Raw genomic sequence first — 18319 nt, forward strand, 5'->3', positions numbered from 1 at the left:
GTAGAGAGGAATATGAAGGAGAAAAGTCTAGGCTGATTACATGTTTCTTTCGAAGGAATTGAGTGGGCAATAGCATCACTCTCTAAGATGGGTGCTTTTTCATCTTATTCAGTAAAGGAAATTAAAGGATTGAGAAGCGGAAATGGATTCACTTTGGACACAGTGTATGTGGGATACAGCAAATCTGGAAGTTAGGAGAAATCTGGAATGGAGAGATTTAGTATGTTATTTTGCAAAAAACTGGTAGTTAAATCTCCAGGAGTTGATAGGATCACTTAAGTTTTACATAAAGATTGGAGAGCACAGATTGGAGAGCTATGGTTACAAAGCAAGGACACACCAAGATTTAAGTGATGGACTGAAGTAGAATTGTAAATGGCTGGCATTTTGAGCACTGTATTAGTCAGATTAATAATACATATTACATACATAATTAAGTAGTTATATATATGACAGTAATTATATATATAATTAAGCAGTAACTCACATGATCACAAGGTCCCACAACAGGCCTCCTGAGGAGCAAGGGGAGCCAGTCCGAGCCCCAAACTGAAGAACTTGGAGTCCAATGTTCGAGGGCAGGAAGCATGCAACAGGAGAAGGATGTAGGCTGGGAGGCTAGGCCAGTCTGGTCTTTTCAGGTTTTTCTGCCTGCTTTATCTTCTGTCTGTGCTGGCAGCTGATTAGCGTCCCCCCAGGTTAAGGGTGGGCCTGCCTTTCCCAGCTCACTGACTCAAATGTGAATCTCCCTTGACAACACTCTCACGGACACATCCAGGATCTTTGCATCCTTCAATCCAATCAAGTCGACACTCAGTATTAACCATCACAAGCACCAAGAACAATTTGTGATTTAAACACCTGTACCAGTAATAATTCAATCTTATTTTAAAAAGGGAAGAGAGGGGTTTAATTTTAAAACGACTATGCAACTAATTCAAAATTTCATTGAGTTTTGACTCTATTTTCTCACAGTCACATTTCTGGATGATCAAAGAGAACTCCAAATACAGTTGGCCCTTTGCACTTCGTGAGTGATTGGATCTCTCCTGTGATTAAAACTCTCCATGGCATATGTGTTTCTCTGAGCCTTAGCATAAAGAACATAAGCTGATTTATAAAGCTTCCTTACCACTACAATCCAGAAACAACTGTTAGTAACACTGGAGTGAAAGCCAGATTCCAGGCTTTCTCAAAACCAGATTGCTCCCTAGTGTGGATAAAAATCCCCCAGGAGCCCAGGAGGAGACACCATTCTTAGCTGAGAATATGGGGTGTGGGGGGCATCCAGATGAAGGTTACTTACATTGCATTTTATTAAAAAATGGGGGCATAGGCAGGATCTTGCTGACAGTTTTCTTGGATTGGTTCGTTGTAATATAAGATACTTCTCTTTCTAAGAACAATTATTGAAAATGGATTTTCATCAGCTAAAACACCTATTCTTTTCACTCATTTATTCAATAAATATTTCTTGCATTTCTGCAATGTACCTACACCTGAACTAGACTTAATAAATGTCTAGGATACATAGCTGTCTTTCAAGGCCTGCTCTAATACTTGCATGTTTCAACTTTCATATTCATTTGCATAGCATATTTTGTTTTGTTCCTTACAAATTATTCAGCACTAAAAATTAGAACATAAATGTTTCTTACTTTCAAATTACCAAATATTTATGATGTTTTATTCATTCATTCTTTGTTCTGAGTTTCCTCAGAGAAGTAAATTTTGTGAATTAATTTATTTAGTAGTCAAATCCTAAAATTCATCAAAAGATCAATTACACTTCATCTTCCTCATTGCTTTTCTTATTCCATTATATGTTGCTGGTTATATCATTTTTTCCTAAAATGATATTTAAAGTTTTTATTTCTAAAAATATAAATAATAAATGTTATTTTTAAAGAATTTAGATTATTCAAATAATTTTAAAACTAAGCCCTGAAAATACTTCTTATAATCTTTAAACACGATGATTTTTATTACATGCTGATGCATACTCCGTCCATGTTTTTTCCCACTTTTTTCATATAATACATGCTATTTTCCTTCCAAAGTGATTATAACATATACATAAATTTACCTCCTTCCTTTTAAAAGTATCAGGTGCGACATCCCATGTCATTGATTTTCTACCTAGGTTCACTGGCTGCAGAATGTTTGTATTATTGCATGTGTTACCTGCTTTCTAGAGAACTGTGAGAGTCCTCTCTCCTTCTCCTCTCCCTCATAGGATTTTTCTTGTTTGGAAACCATGTGTTCTGTTTACATTATGCCTATCCAGTCTATTTGATGGAGGGTGGGGTATAGCTGGAGGCTAATCAGAGATGTTTCTTTGTTTTTTCCCATTGCATCTTCCTGGAGAAAAGACACTTTAATAACCTTGGCTGTTAAGGACACCATGATAAAAGCCGTCTCTGGCTGTAGATAAGTAGATCTAATACTAGCGTGAATGTCTTTAGAGTTTAGAAACTAATAAGAAATAAAAAGTACAAATTGGTGTGAGAATTGTGACAGAATAAATTTCTGTTGTTTTCAACCACCATGTTTGTATTAATTCTTACAATAGTCGCAGATAATCAGTGCAGGAACTATAATCTTTTCCTTAGGATGTTGAAGTATCGATCTAACAGAGTTAAAAAAAAAAAAAAACTACTTTTTTTTAGTTTCTTATCTGCTGTGATTAAAAGCTGTTGTTTGCCAGTCAACCAGGAATCTGTACTCAATATAGAAATGAAGTTTCTGTTCCCATGTATTTGGGCGCAAGTTGAGACTAGTGTGATTGACAAGACACCAGACCACTCATGGATTTCAGGTCACAGCCCATAACTCTAAAATAATCATAAATATTTAAAAATAAATATTTATTCACTATGGAACTGTGTGGTTGAGTGGGTGGAATTAATGTATAATAAAAGGGTCTGCTCCCCAGAATTGAGAATCTAACTAGAAAAGAGGAAAAAAGTAAGAAAAGCTATGTGTGTGCTACTGGATCATAAGCACCTCCAGGGCAGGGCTATGTTTGTCTTTTATACTTAGCATGCAGGAAAGTGTCCAAGAAGCAGATATCATTCACAAGGTCACCTCGTCAACTACATGGTAATATGGTTTGTATTTATGTCCCCACCCAAATCTCCTCATGAATGATAATTCCTATAATCTCCACATGTCAATGGAGAGACCAGGTGGAGGTAATTGAATCATGGAGGTGGTTCCTCATGCTTTTCTTGTGATAGTGAATGAATTCTCACAAGATCTGATGGTTTTATAAGGGACTCTTCTCTTTTCACTTTTCCTGATATTTTGTAAAGAAGGTGCTCACTTTCCCTTTTCCTTCCGCCATGATTGTAAGCTTCCTGAGGCCTTCCTGGCCATGCAGAACTGTGAGTCAATTAAACCTCATTCCTTTATAATCTACCCAGTCTTGGGCAGTTTCTTATAGCAGTATGAAAATAGACCAATACACACACTGAGTTACAAAATGTGGGTAATATAGAAAATACCCAATGAGGGAGAAAAGAGAGAGGTTCCAGAGACAGAGGGTCCCAGAGGCAGCAGGTCTCACTCAGCATCCATGAGGAAGAATGAGAGCTCTTGGGCAGTCTGTGGGGGCAGCAACTTACACTTCTTTTCTCTAAGCTACTGTCAGCTCTCGGCACTGAGAGGCTCATACGTTGAATGAGAGAGTCCCAGAAGAAATGGATACCTTGGAACCAGTAACCCAAGAAATAAACAGTTGGGAAGATTCTCTGTATTCGCTGTGAGACTCATCCTGCTGGGCTTGTAATTCACTCCTAATCCTGTTGTAGGGTGAACTATACTCCTCAAAAGAAGAAACATTCAAGTCCTAGCCCCAGTATCTGTGAATTGGCCTTATTTTGAAATAGCATATTTGCAGATATAATCAAGGTGAGTTCATAATGAAGTAGAATGGGTCATAACTTCAATTTGACTGGTGTTCTTACTAGAGAAGGAGAAGCAACACGGGAAGAACATCTTGTGATGACAGAGGCAAAGACTGGAGAGATGCAACTTCACGTCCAGGACAGCAAGAAGCTGGAAACCACCAGAAGCCCAGAGAGAAGTGAGCAGTGATCTACCTCTGCAGCCTTCAGAGAGCGCATGACCCTGCCTACACCCTGATCTCAGACTTCTTGCCTCCAGAACTGTGGGGATACATTTGCAGCCTTTTAAAATATGGGATGCCTCATGAACTTGCAAGCCATCCTGTGCAGGGGCCGTGGTAATCTTCTTTGTATCATTCCACTTTTAGTGTTCATGCTGTGGAAATGAACACCATTTGCATTGTTTAAAGCATCTCAGTTTGTTGACTCTGGATAGGCAGCCACAGGACACTAATCTAGGTCCCAACATCCATGTAGACAGTGATGCTCACTCTTGTTCTTCCCACCTGAGCAAAATGCTTCCCTGCAGATCTCTCAAGGAGTGGTTATGTTCTCCCTGCAATTTTCATTACTACTGAGCTTAGAGGGAGGCAGAAAGCCTACTAACTATTCCCTCATTTCATTTTCTGGCCATTCTTTCCTTCTCCTCTCTGAAAATTCCCAGCTCCGAATCTCATGTTGTCACATTGCTCTTTTCTTCCAGTTACTGGGTTATTGCCCTATATTTTAAGACAGTTTTAGCTCTTGGCCCATTCTATCAAGTTTTACATGGACTTAATTCCTCACAAATTTTAATATGTTTTTAGGTTATCCTTTTAACATCTTGGCCTTCAGATTTCCAGAACTCCTGTTTTTGAAAGAGCTTGTTCTTGGAGCCACCTTGGTTATTTGTTCTCACAGACATAGAATCAACAAATCCTTCCTATTTACCCAGCTCTCTCCGTTTTATATCCCTAGCCTAACAAAGCTTTACCCTCACTGGGATTTTCTGTATATTGATCTTACGACATGTCACTACCCTTCACCCTCTTGATATTTGTGCTTTCCTCTTTACCCAGCCTACATTCTGTGGTTAATCAATACGAAACTCTTGCAAACACTCCTGACTCCTTTGCTCCTCTCCTCTTACTTTCATGGCAAAACTACAACTCTGGTTGAATCCAACCTTCTGCTGATCAGATTTCTATACTTTTGTAGCTGAACACGTTGGAGAAAAATAAGCAACTGCAGTGACCTGTTCTGAGGTGAGGTTTGTGATCATGGGCCTTCGTGCTGCTAAGCAGGGATGCATACCCACACCACTTCACACCACTTCACTTCGCTGGGTCAGTCAACTTTCCACTGTCCTAGACTATGATTTCTCACTGTCTCCTTTCTCTCAAACCTTTAGCACCCCCTCTCTACTTCTTATTCTTAACCTGATGTCTTCCTTACTGAGAAAACTAAAGCAGTCAGAAGGGAATTTCTTCATGCTCCTGTCACATCAACTTACGAACGTCTCTATTGACATATTCTGCCTCCCTGTGTGTTCCCACAGATGAACGTCTATGCTCTCATCTAAAACCAGATTCTGCAACTGTACACCAAATCCCATCCCCTCTTCTTATTCAAAATCATCACCGTAACAATTCTTCTGCTTTCTCCTGCATTATCAGTGTCTTTTATGAATAATGGTTTATTTTCAATGGCTTAAAAACATCATGTAATACTTCCTTCTGTCAAAACTTTTTTTCCTAACCTCACTTTCCCTGCATTCTATTTGTTCTCATTATCAGCAGAAATCACCAGCATTACCTGTATTTGTGACATCCATTCCTCTTATTCTGCCTTAACTATGCCTAGATCCGTTTTTTTAATTGCAGAATAAATTTTCTCTTGAGTAACCAAAGATCACCCCATGGCTAAATCCAGTGAGCCACTATCAGATCCCATTTCACTGAAACTGCTAGCTGCATCTGGCACCTTTAATCAAACCTCCTCCTCATCTTCACTTTTTTCAACCTACTGCAAGAGCTGGACAAAGAATTTTTCTTCTGACTTATTGACCACATTTTCTCAGTAACCTTTGCTGATTCTCTCTTCACTTCCTGTTCTCCTACTGCTGGAGTACTTGGTACTGTGGGGCCCTTGGCCCTCTTCTCTGCGCACACATGTTTGATATTCTCATCTACTCTCATACCTTTAATTTCTAACTTTATGCCTCTAACTTGCACACTTATATCTGCAGCCCAGACTTATTTTCTCAACTTGCCTCAATACATACAATTCTGTACCTGGCATCTCACTTGTCTCATAAACGTCTCAAACTTAACATGACAGAAACTGAATCCATGCTTTCCCCCCAGAACAAACTCATTTCACATTTCACTTGCAGCCTTCCCTTTCTGTTGAAGATAATGTAATCCTTCTAGTTGGTTATATATATATAGATACCAACTTAGAATCATTTTACCTCCTCCCTGTCTTTCCATGTTAATCTCTGAGGATAGATTGCTGCCTGCTTTTTAAGTGCTACTAAGACAGTGGTTCATCCCACTTTGGCCCAGAGAACAACAATCACCTACTAGCTGACCTTCCTGCCTCCACATCTGTCCTCTCTACTTTAGATTCAACATACAGCCAAATTTTTAAAAGATACAAATCAGTCTGTGCTTCCTTTCCATGTCTCAAAACCCTTTCCTGCCTCCCTGTTTCACTCAGAGTGAAAGCCAGGATCCTAACACTGGCAAGGCACTTAAGGATGTCACCTCACTAACCTTTGAACCTCCACCTGCAGCTTTCTACCTCATTCATCTTGCCCAACCCTCAGTGGCCATATCTGGATTTTTTTTTTTTTTTTGAGACAGAGTCTTGCTGTGTCACCCAGGCTGAAGAGCAGTGGTGCAATCTTGGCTCACTGCAACCTCTGCCTCCCAGGTTCAAGCAATTTTCATGCCTCAGCCTCCCAAGTAGCTGAGATTACAGGCATCTACCACCACACCCAGATAATTTTTGTATTTTTAGTGGAGATGAGATTTCGCCATGTTGGCCAGGCTGGTCTTGAACTCCTGACCTCATGTGATTCACACACCTCAGCCTCCCTAAGTGCTGGGATTACAGGCATGAACCACTGCACCTGACCCTGACCATCTCTTCATTCTGTGAGTGTATCTGTCAAATCCAGTGTTGGGCATTTCTACTAGCTGTTCCCTGGACCTAGAACACTCTTTTCTTCTCCTTATTGCCCTCAAGATCTTTCTCAAATATGTATTTTTAGTGAGGGCTAATATGACCACTTATTTTAATAACAAATTCTGCTTCTCACTTTTCCTGCAATCTCAACTCCTGTCACTCCATTGATTTTTTTTTTTTTAATAGGGTATGTTGCTTGATACTTCTGTGCACCATGCTTTCTGCTTCTTATCTGAATTCTCCTACTGTAAGGTGAGCTTAATGAGGCTAGGGTTTTCTCTTTTTTATAATCTGCCCCAAGCATCCAGAATAGCCTGCAGCATTATTTACTCCAGGTATTTGTTGAGAGAACAGAATAAGCCCATGTTTCAGTGTTTACCCTAGGAGAGCAATTCAAAACTCAGTCACCACAGTCCTTCTAGCTGGTTCAAACCAAGGGGCTTAGTCATCCTTCTGTAATCACAGGTCAGAATCACTGGGGCAATTTTAAAAATAAATGCTAGTATCTGGGCCCCACTCTCATTCCAAGTCCACGTTAGATCTCTTGGTGTGGAGTCCTGGCAGGGTGTTCTTGAGAAGTTTCCCGAGTGAGTTTAGGAGCCAGCAGAAGGAAGAGCTAGTACCATAGTGAGACAGCCAGGTAGGAAGGGGCCCCCCAGAAAACCTCCCACCTGCCTACTGCACACTGGGAATGCAGAATGGGGTGGAGTCACAGAAGTCTTCACCTTTTGCAGCTAGGAGGAACCTGGCCCCTCCTCTCCCTGTGTGGAATTTGGGACTCAAGCGTCTAGGCAGGAAGCACTAACAGGGACTCTGGCCTTGCGGAGAGTCCTTGTTTCCACCTTTTTTCCTTTTCACCCAATGAAACTGTGCTTTACTCACCCTTCAAACCGTCTGCAAGCCTAAACTTTCGTGGCCATGGACAAGAACCCCGTCTACAGATGAACTAAGAAAAAGTCCTGTAACAATAGATTCCTGTGTCCTAAAACCCACTCCTGCCTCCAGTTTCCCATTCCTCAGGTGTTTAGGGAAAAGCTGTCACTCACTAAAACTGGGCCCCAACTGGCTGAGACCAGTTCCCTGAAGGTGCCCACAGCAACTAGGTTTTAGATCTTCAATTAAAACTGATTAAAATTTATTTCCCTTCTACAGCTGGGGTGTTTTGAATATGTTAGTTCCCAGTTTGGTTTGCTCTTTGTAAATTCTGTCATTCCCGTCATCCCTCAACTTGTTCAACATTGATGAAACAAGATGTTTTTCCTTAGGGAGATGTTTGAGATCTGAGTCTATGAGCTAATCGGTACCCAGACACCCCCTCGCTCATTCCTGAGTTCTGCTCCCATCGTTTATTCTGAATAAATTATGACATGTGCAGATAGGTCAGGAGCTTCAGTGATCTGTTTTCACCAAGACACTCTCCAAGCTTCATCTTCTTAGATTTGCTGAAGCTTCTCTATTTACCCATGTTTAGGTATCTCACCCTGCTGCCCCTGCTGCACAGAGGGTTTGTGGAAGGAACCACTTCCTGAATTAAGATTTGGGGTATTGGGCTTCAAGGACTTCCCAGTCCTTGAAGCACGGGTGTGATTAAAAATAGAGAACAGTGTTGCTGCTAGTCAGGGCAAAGTCACGAGAAGGTCCCCGTGTTGCGATTTCCTGTCAAGGGCCAATGTTTGTAGAGGATGCCTCACACTCATCCTAGTTTCACTGTATGAACAGAACACAGCGGAGTGCCACATTGTTTGGATTCATATTCTAAGTCCGTATTTTTTTGGTAGTATTTTTTGGTCATACTGAATCAGAAAAGCATTTAACAAGCTCTGTTGTTGTACCATGGCAAAATGTACCCATCTTAAGACTAAGAGCATTTAACCTGGTATTCTGAAAGAGTCTTAGTGCATTTCATTTTCTAGTTGAGACTTCTTTTGAGCTGGTTCACCTTAGGAAACAAGGTGATTTCCATGAAGCCTCACATGCCCAGTGGGAGCCCAGGGCGCAGTCCCATTGGTGAGGGGCATGGAGCTTTGATGAAAGCAAGAGGGCCCCTCCCCCACCTCCAGATCCTCACAGTGGGCGCATGGACTGAAATAACCAGGCACCAGCTGACAGTGCCAGATGGAGAGTTTCCTTATTGGCAGAGCACGCAGAGATCTACAGACAATGGTAAAGCCTGAGCTTCAGCAGTAGCACAGTTTCATCACGCCTATGGATGGAGGTGTGGTTTCTGGGTCTGTGGAGCTGTGTAAGATTCCAAGAAAATGGAGCCTGGAGTGAACATTCCAGAAGGGATGAAAATCTCCCTTCTGATGATTATTAGAGACTGAGTTAAGTGGCAATGGCTGGGTGAAACCTGGCTTCAGGCTTCTTTGCAGCACGTCCCTGCATTCCATGAATCCACTGAGTTCATTGAATACACTTCCTTTTGCCTGTATGTTTTCTTTCTTTCTTTTTTTTAATTTTCCTTTTTTTCCTTCTTTCTTTCTCTCTCTTTCTTTCTTTCTTTTCTTTCTTTCTTTCTTTCTTTCTTTCTTTCTTTCTTTCTTTCTTTCTTTCTTTCTGTCTTTCTTTCTCTTTCTTTCTTTCTTTTTGAGACAGAGTCTCACTCCATCACCAGGCACCAGACTGAAGTGCAGTGGCGTGACCTCAGCTCACTGCAATCTCCGCCACCCGGGTTCAAGCAATTCGCCTGCCTCAGCCTCCCGAGTAGCTGGGATTACAGGTGTGCACCACCATGCCCAGCTAATTTTTTTTGTATTTTTAGTAGAGACAGGGTTTCACCATGTTGGCCAGGATGCTCTCGATCTCTTGACCTTGTGATCTGCCAGCCTCAGCCTCTCAAAGTGCTGGGATTACAGGCGTGAGCCACCATGCCCGACTGGCTGTATGTGTTGTTCTAAGTTTTACAAACTAAGCTCAATAAACAGAGGAAGACCTATTTTAATGAAATCGTTAGATATTGGTTTTTCCCATTATCTATCTGGTGCTCCTCATCTGGTTTTCACTCAGTTGACAGAGAAGTGCTTGCACTTGTTTTCTCTCCATCCTTAAGCAGTGCATCAAGTGAGAGTTCAGAGCTAGCTGGGTTTTTCAGAAGTAACTCAGGCCTTGGGCTGGTGCTGTTTGACACGTCTGTGAGGGAGAGGAGAACACCTAGGCCTGTTGCTCAGGGAGCCCCTGGGGCCTCAGCATTCCACAGCTAGCTGTGCCGTTTAGTGACTTTGTGACCTTGAGCAAACCACATAATAAACCATCTTAACATCCTCACAGGACTCCTTTGCTGTTTTTCACCCAAACACTTTGAGAGAAATAGCTCAAGGCCTTGTTTTGCCAATAATTGCCTGAGGTCAATGACAAATCATTACCAAGTAGTGAAAACCTCCTCTCTCCTGAGTAGTGAAAAAAGATGGAATGCTTTGAAATGCAAAACCTCTAGGAGGGGAGGTTGTACTTTATCTTCTCCCCCCAGGTGAGATTTCTATTTGGATACATTGTTTTTCCTCGGAACAGCCCAGTCAAGAAGCAGTTGCTGGCAGGTTGAGAGAGCACAGCAAGCCTGAGAGACTGGCATGAATTTGAACTGAATGAAGATTTTCACATTTTGACAATAACTTAAATGCACTTTCAGACTATCCAAGCCAAAAAGGATCTAAGATCCCATGAAAAGTGCTGAGAAGTTCACGGAGACCTGATAGTAATGTAAGCACCAGCAATCAATGTCTTTACTAGACACCAGTGTTTAGTCAGACAACCCCATGCTCCACGCTTTGCCACTTACAAGTGGGAGAAATTCAAAAACTTGAATCACCCTATCTTCCTTAATTTCCTCATCTGTGAAATAGGCACTATATCTGACCCTGTAAGGCTATTTTCAGAAAAATGCCAGTCACATAGCAATTACCCAACAAACCTTAGTTGCTCAGAGTGCTGATCACAGCCACCAATGGGCCGCTGATGTTGTGGGCACTCTGGGCTCTCGAAGATCCTAGTCCAGCATCTTGCAAGCCTGGGAGCAGAGCAGCTGGGAGTCTTTTTCCTCTCTTGTAGAGCACCGAGGCTGGCTCTCTCATTTCTTTCCTACCCTCTGCCTTCTGCCCCATCATGGATCTAGTGCGTTGTTCGAAATATCCTCAAATATAAACTGTTGGAGCCTTAAACGGGTCTTCAACGGCATTTAATCAGCCCCCTCATTTTGCAGAAAAGAACACAGAGATCCAGCTGCTGACTATGACTATCCAAGGTGTCCTCTGCGTGGCCTCAGACCTCAGGGTCCCAAGAGTTAACTATGATCTGAGAAAAGAAAAATTTGAGACCAATTAAATTTAACAGAGCTTAATTGAGCAAATAATTGCTTGCACATCAGGTAGCCCCTGAACTAGAATAGGTTCAGGCATGTAATGAAAGATTTATGGACGGAAAACAAAAAGTGAGGTACAGAAAGCAAAAGCCAGGTGCGGAAATGGCCAGATTGGTTACAGCTCAGCACTTTGCCTTATTTATACATGGTTTGAACAGTTGGTTGCCTTAGACTCACCAAAACTCAATGACGGGTACAAGAGTAAATGACAGTCTGTTTACACATGCAGCTAGGTGACAGTTCACCACGCATGGCGAGACCTTTAGGCTGGACCTAAAGGATGCGATGAGGCAGCTTTAGGGTAAACTTGATTTAATAGATCCAATCAAAGGTCTTTGGGTTTCCATGTTGGAGTAACAGAGCTGTGTCTTCCTCTTGCTTCTCCCTCTTCCTTTCAATACTAGAATTTTCCAAACCCCTTGTTCTCTTACAGTACAGTTTCTCTAAGTGATTATTCAGCTCTGAGTGTGGAGTAATGGTAGGAAAGACGGTTGCATGTAGTAAAAATCTATAGAAAACAAATAGGAAAAATTAAGGGCTCTTTAAAAGGTCAAGCATTTCACATTCAAAGGCTTTCAGGGATGAGTCAGGGAAGGGATTTGCTAGAAAAGTGTTAACGTTAGAGACTTGTTCAGAAGAAGTGGATCTCTCCGTATTAATTCTCCTCTTCCTGAAGGCTGGCTCTGCTCTATGTGCAATCCCAGCAATTCCCACCACTGCAGTTTCAGGTTGTTAGCAGGTATTTTACCTATAAAATAGCAGGATGGGGCCGGGCGCAGTGGCTCAAGCCTGTAATCCCAGCACTTTGGGAGGCTGAGGCGGGTGGATCACGAGGTCAAGAGATCAAGACCATCCTGGTCAACAAGGTGAAACCCCGTCTGTACTAAAAAAAAATACAAAAAATTAGCTGGGCATGGTGGTGCGTGCCTCTAATCCCAGCCACTCAGGAGGCTGAGGCAGGAGAATTGCCTGAACCCAGGAGACGGAGGTTGCGGTGAGCCGAGATCGCGCCATTGCACTCCAGCCTGGGTAACAAGAGCGAAACTCCGTCTCAAAAAATAAATAATAAATAAATAAAAATAAAATAAATAAATAAAATAAAATAGCAGGATGAAAAATTACAGCTTAAGATAGTAAATAGTGTGGAGCTTTCAAACACAGAATACATCTTTCCTTAGTAGTACGAAGAGGCACTGCCTACAAGTGTCAAAAGACAAGACTCTTTCTAAATAACAGATGCCAAAGATGGGACTTGAGGACTCTTTCCAAATATTAGATGCCAAGGAAGGGTCTGTGGAATTGAGTTTCCCAAAATGAAAAGTGCTATTCCATGGCCTCTTTTTGAATTTACCCAAATGAAAAGTTTACCTAAATATGCTACTATAGAGTTTCTCTTTCTCTAGGTCTTATTCTTGTTTGTCTTAGCCCATAGGAGCTGAGTAACTCACCAGTAGATTGTGGCATGGCCTGTTCTTACCCTGTGGTGGCAGAAATGGAATACAATTGTCCTGTGTGGCCTGTCAAACCCTCGAGTTTTCTTTGAATGGTAAAGAGTGGGAAGTTTTCGATAAGAGGAACTATGTGGCTTTTGTTAACCTATACCTGAGTTCTCCCCATATACTCTATGGACACAAAAACAAACAAAACCCCCAAAAAACCCTCTGGAAAATATTTAGAGGTTCATTTTGAGCCAATATCAATGACCATGGCCCAGGGTATAATCTCAAGAGATCCTGAGAAAGTGTGCTCCAGGTGGTCAGATTACAGGTGGGCTTTATGCATTTCAGGGAAGTAAGAATTGTAGGTGAAATTATAAACCAATACATAAAAAATGTACATTAATCCAGCCTAAAGAGGCAGGATATCTTAAAAAGGGAGGAATATTTTAGTTCATAGGTGGGTTAAAAGGTTTTCTAATTGGTAATTAGTTAAAAGAGTTAAGCTTTGTTTAAAGTCTTGAAGTCAGCAGAAAAAAAGTGCTTGAGTTAAAAAAGGGGGTTTGTGGACCCCAAGGTTCTTGTGATGTAGATGAAGCCTCCCTGATAGCAGCTTTCAGAGAGGACAGATGGTAAATGCCTGCTTTCCTTTCAGGTGTATGTTAAAAGATGTCAGACTCATAGTTAAGCTCTCCTAGCTGAGAAAAGGCCTGACTACATTAATGAAGATGTTCTACAGATGCAAATTTCTTCCACAAAAGATGGTGTATTAGTCCGTTTCCATGACACTGATAAAGACATATCCAGGACTGGAAATAAAATGAGGTTTAATTAGATTTACAGTTCCACATGGCTGGGGAGGCCTCAAAATCATGGTGGGAGGCAAAAGATATTTCTTACATGGTGGCGGCAAGAGAAATGAGAAAGAAGCAAAAATGGAGACCCCTGATAAACCCATCAGATCTCTTGAGACTTATTCACTACCATGAGAGTAGCCTGGGAAAGACCGGCCCCCCATGACTCAAGAACCTGCCCCTGGGTCCCTCCCACAACACGTGAGAATTTTGGGAGATACCATTCAAGTTGAGATTTGGATGGAGACACTGTCAAATCATATCACATTACTTTGCAGGGCCATTTCAAAATATGTCAAAGATACATATTTTGGGTCAAAATATTTTAATTTCTCTCAGGGTCTGCTATTTGTCCTATGATGTTGGACCAGTGTCAGTCTGAAATGTGGTATCTTATTGCCAGAGTCTGTTTTGTGACCTCTGTTTTAACGTTAATGCTGGTCGTTGTATCTAAACTCCAAAAAGAGGGGTATAATGGCGTGTTAAACCCCCTTCCCTGTCTGGCCGGGAAGTCAGTTTTTCAGACTTCTTTAGGGTTCCCTTGGCCCAGTGGGAATCCCTATTCAGACGGTTTGGAAGCTTAGCATTTTATTTTGGGTTTACTGTTTCTTCATTACTTAGACCATACTTTTATAGAAGAGTAAAAGAGGAATAGATTTAATGTTTCAACATTGTTCCTTCCAAAGACCTATGTTGCCTTTATTTTGAGAGAAAGGGTAATCTGTCATTCTAGAGTTTTTCTCAAAAAGGAAGGAATGTTCAGAGGCTTATGTTTTCCATGGGCTCTGTGGGAAGGGAATCTATTATGGATCAATGACTATTGGTTCACGATAAGCCACTGGTGTTCCCCATTGAAACAAAATTAGATGGCCACCCAGAAAATAACATTTGAACCATGTTTCAATTTCTGAGAAATCAACAACAAGGGCAGAATCTTGATCAATGTGTGCTTTGGGGAACTGAAGCTAAAGTTATAAATATTTCCTCAGGATATCTTATATAAGACAATTCGGGTACTGATGAGGCATGAATGCTTTTAACGGCATATTCTGTAGGGTGATTTATTTTAATTGCCACTCTGGGATCTGTTATTACACGGTGTCAGGATGGGTCACTGCATTAGAAAATTAAAGCTGATGAAAGGCACTCATTTTTAGCCTGTTTGTAAATTCAGGCTTTCTGGATAAAGAGATGCTGACTACATATAAATCCCGCATGACCAATAATTCAACATTCACTTCACCTCCTGGTGTCAGACACACTCAGGGGTGCCAGGTCAGAGTGACTCTACGTGGCATGTACTGTACCCGCACACTGTCCATGGGCTGTGATAGGACTGCGTGCCTCACTCAGGAGACACCAGTCCTCTGGCTACTGCTGGGCAGGCTTAAGGTTGAGAGTCTCTAAGAGGAGGAATCAGGAAAAGAAGGCAGTTACCATTTATCAAACACTAGTGTTAATATATGACAGGAGCCTGGTATGTTATCTCACCACTGTCATCCCATTTTACTCTAATTCCCCTAAATTCGGTTCTGTTATGTCTATTTTACAAATAGAGAATCAGGGTGAATCATTAACTTAGAGAAATTTGCAGTTTGTAAAATACAATGCCAGAAATAATTTAGTGTGTAGGGAATTTGTAGGCTTTATTTTTTTGCCTTTTTAGTGGTAAGTGTTGCACTGCTGGTTGTATAATTATAAGAAAAGTGGCATTACTAGGGCACGTTACACATAACACCTATATTGTGGCCTGAGCTTCTAGGACAGTGAGTATTTTTTTCAGTTGTTCAGATAGAGCCTCAGGGCAAGGCCAGCAAGTCAGGATTGGAGGAGGGGTGTGGAAGGGACGCCATGACCCATGTCCAGTACTCAAGCAGGAGTTCTGAATGGACTCCTCCAGTTCTATAAATCCTGTGGACTTACACAATTGAACAAAAATGCATGATGCATTTTGGGGAACAGAAATGCCGTGATTCACTCTATTTTTGCTTAAACAAATTCATTTTTTGTGCATATTAAAATAGCAAATTGCCTGCAATGTAATGTCTAGTCAGTTTCCAAAGCAGAATAAGAAAGTGAGATGTCAAAAATCTTGTCTGCTATTTACATAATTACCAGATTAAAAAGGAATTGTGTAAATGCAAATGAAGATACAGGTGCTTGCCACATGGGGATTACCCAAATTGTGCCCAATTTGTCTAGGAAAATTGTTCCTTTAGTGTTATCCAAAAGGTATAAAGCTTCAAGATTAGAGAAACTAGCCAAGAAGGTGACGTCCAGCCCGCCACGGTAATGCTCTGCAGACTGCCAGCTGGCCACTGTCTCCAAATGGCTCCTTCTGTCGAGGCCTGATGGGATCAAGCCTCACCCATGGAGCCGTGGTTTCTTTTGCTTGTCTGTGCTTACTACACTGGAATTTGGCAGTAGATGTTTAATTATACTTAGTGGGTAGAACTTGTTCAGTCATTGATTCCTATTAAAAAATCTAAATCAAGATGTTACTTTGCCAATTGTAACTCATTTTGAAGGCAGCAAATTTAAAATTCTTGTATCTGGTAGATATTGATCAAAAAAGTTAAAAAGTGGTGTACTACTTACTGCCTTATTGCTTAAATTTCCTTTTCTTTCTTTTTTTTCTTTTCTTTTTTTGAGGGGGAAATGGAGTCTCGCTCTGCTGCCCAGGCTAGAGTATAGTAGCATGATCTCGGCTCACTGCAAGCTCCACCTCCAGGGTTCAAGTATTTTTCTGTCTCAGCCTCCCAAGTAGCTGGGATCACAGGTGTCTGGCTAATTTTGTATTTTTTTAGTAGAGATGGGGTTTCTCCATGTTTTCCAGGCTGGTCTCCAATGTCTGACCTCAGGTGATCCACCTGCCTTGGCCTCCCAAAGTGCTGGGATTATAGGCGTGAGCCACAGTGCGTGGCCTATGCTGATTTTTATTATTGGTTACTTTTTCCCATCTGAATAGCTTTCTTCAGCTAGACTGTAAATACCCCAAATAGAGAAACATGATTGCATAAGTATACCCATGACACACACCACACAGGTATACCCTGCATACATATGCATACACACACCACACACACCAAACACATCACAGATACACATGTCACACCCTAAATACAAACACAAAAACAGCTGATACACACATACACACATACATACATATGACACACACCACACAGGTATACCCTGCATACATATGCATACACACACCAAACACACCACAGATACACATGCCACATGCTGCACACACCCTAAATACAAACATGTACACAGATGACACACACACATATACACATGATGCACACCATACACACTCTACAAATATATATGCACACACAGATTACACAAATATACCATACACAGATGCTCATGACACACATCACACAGACATGCCCTACATACATACACTCACATAGATGACACACAACACACAGACACATACACACAACACCCACAACACACCCTACAGACATACATGCACACATAGATGACACACGTAAACCATAAACAGTCAGGACACATATCACACAGACATGCCTTCTTATGTAAACTCACACAGTTGACCTACACCACAGACACATACACACATACCACACACACCCAACATACATGCATGTACTCAGATAACACACATACATACCCATGATACACATCACACAGACATGCCTTACAAACATAAACTCACACAGACAACATATACCACACAGACACACACGTGCCACACAAACAAAAAACATACACACACACAGATGACACATACCACACAGACACATACACACGACATACATCCCAACATACCCTATAGGCATACATGCACACAGATGACACACACACATCATATATGGATACCCATAACACACATCACACAGTCATGCACTACATATATAAACTCACGTAGATGATACACACCACACACATACACACATGCCATACACACCCAAAATACATGAACACAGATCACACACACACACTATACACAGATACCCATGACACACATCACACAGACATGCCCTACATACATACACTCACATAGATGACATACATCACACAGACACACACAACACACAAAAAAAACATACACGCACAGATCACACACACACACCATATACAGATCCACATGACACACATCACATAGACATGCCCTACATACATACAACCACATAGATGACACACACCACACAGACACATACATACAGCACACACAACCTAAATATATACATGTACACAGATGACACACACCATACAGATACACACATACACATAGCACACAGAATACATACATACACATAAACAGGTGGCAAGTGCACACCTCATACATACCCCCTCATACATCTCTCACATATACACATACACACCATACACATGCCACCACACATCCCATATGTACACATACACACACACACACACACACACAAACTTTCTGCTTTCAGCTCAAACCTTTCACTTGTTGGTTTCAGCTGTGCTGGAAGTCCACTGTGTGGATTGACTGTGTCTCCCCAATTCCTATGTTGAAGTCCTGAGCCCCAGTACCTCCCAGTGAGACCTCAGTTGGAGAAAGAGTCTTAGAAATGACCCTGTTAGGATGTGGCC

General features: G+C 41.5%; 1 non-coding gene across 1 annotated transcript; it reads right to left on the minus strand.

Moving 5' to 3' along the window:
• Nucleotides 1-4194: 4194 nt before the first annotated feature.
• On the minus strand, nucleotides 4195-4300 carry LOC118147558 (U6 spliceosomal RNA). The gene has a single exon (XR_004734009.1). It is a non-coding gene; the product is annotated as a U6 spliceosomal RNA (small nuclear RNA).
• Nucleotides 4301-18319: the final 14019 nt, after the last annotated feature.

Source organism: Callithrix jacchus, chromosome 14, assembly GCF_049354715.1.
Source record: "Callithrix jacchus isolate 240 chromosome 14, calJac240_pri, whole genome shotgun sequence".
Lineage (NCBI taxonomy): Eukaryota > Metazoa > Chordata > Mammalia > Primates > Cebidae > Callithrix > Callithrix jacchus.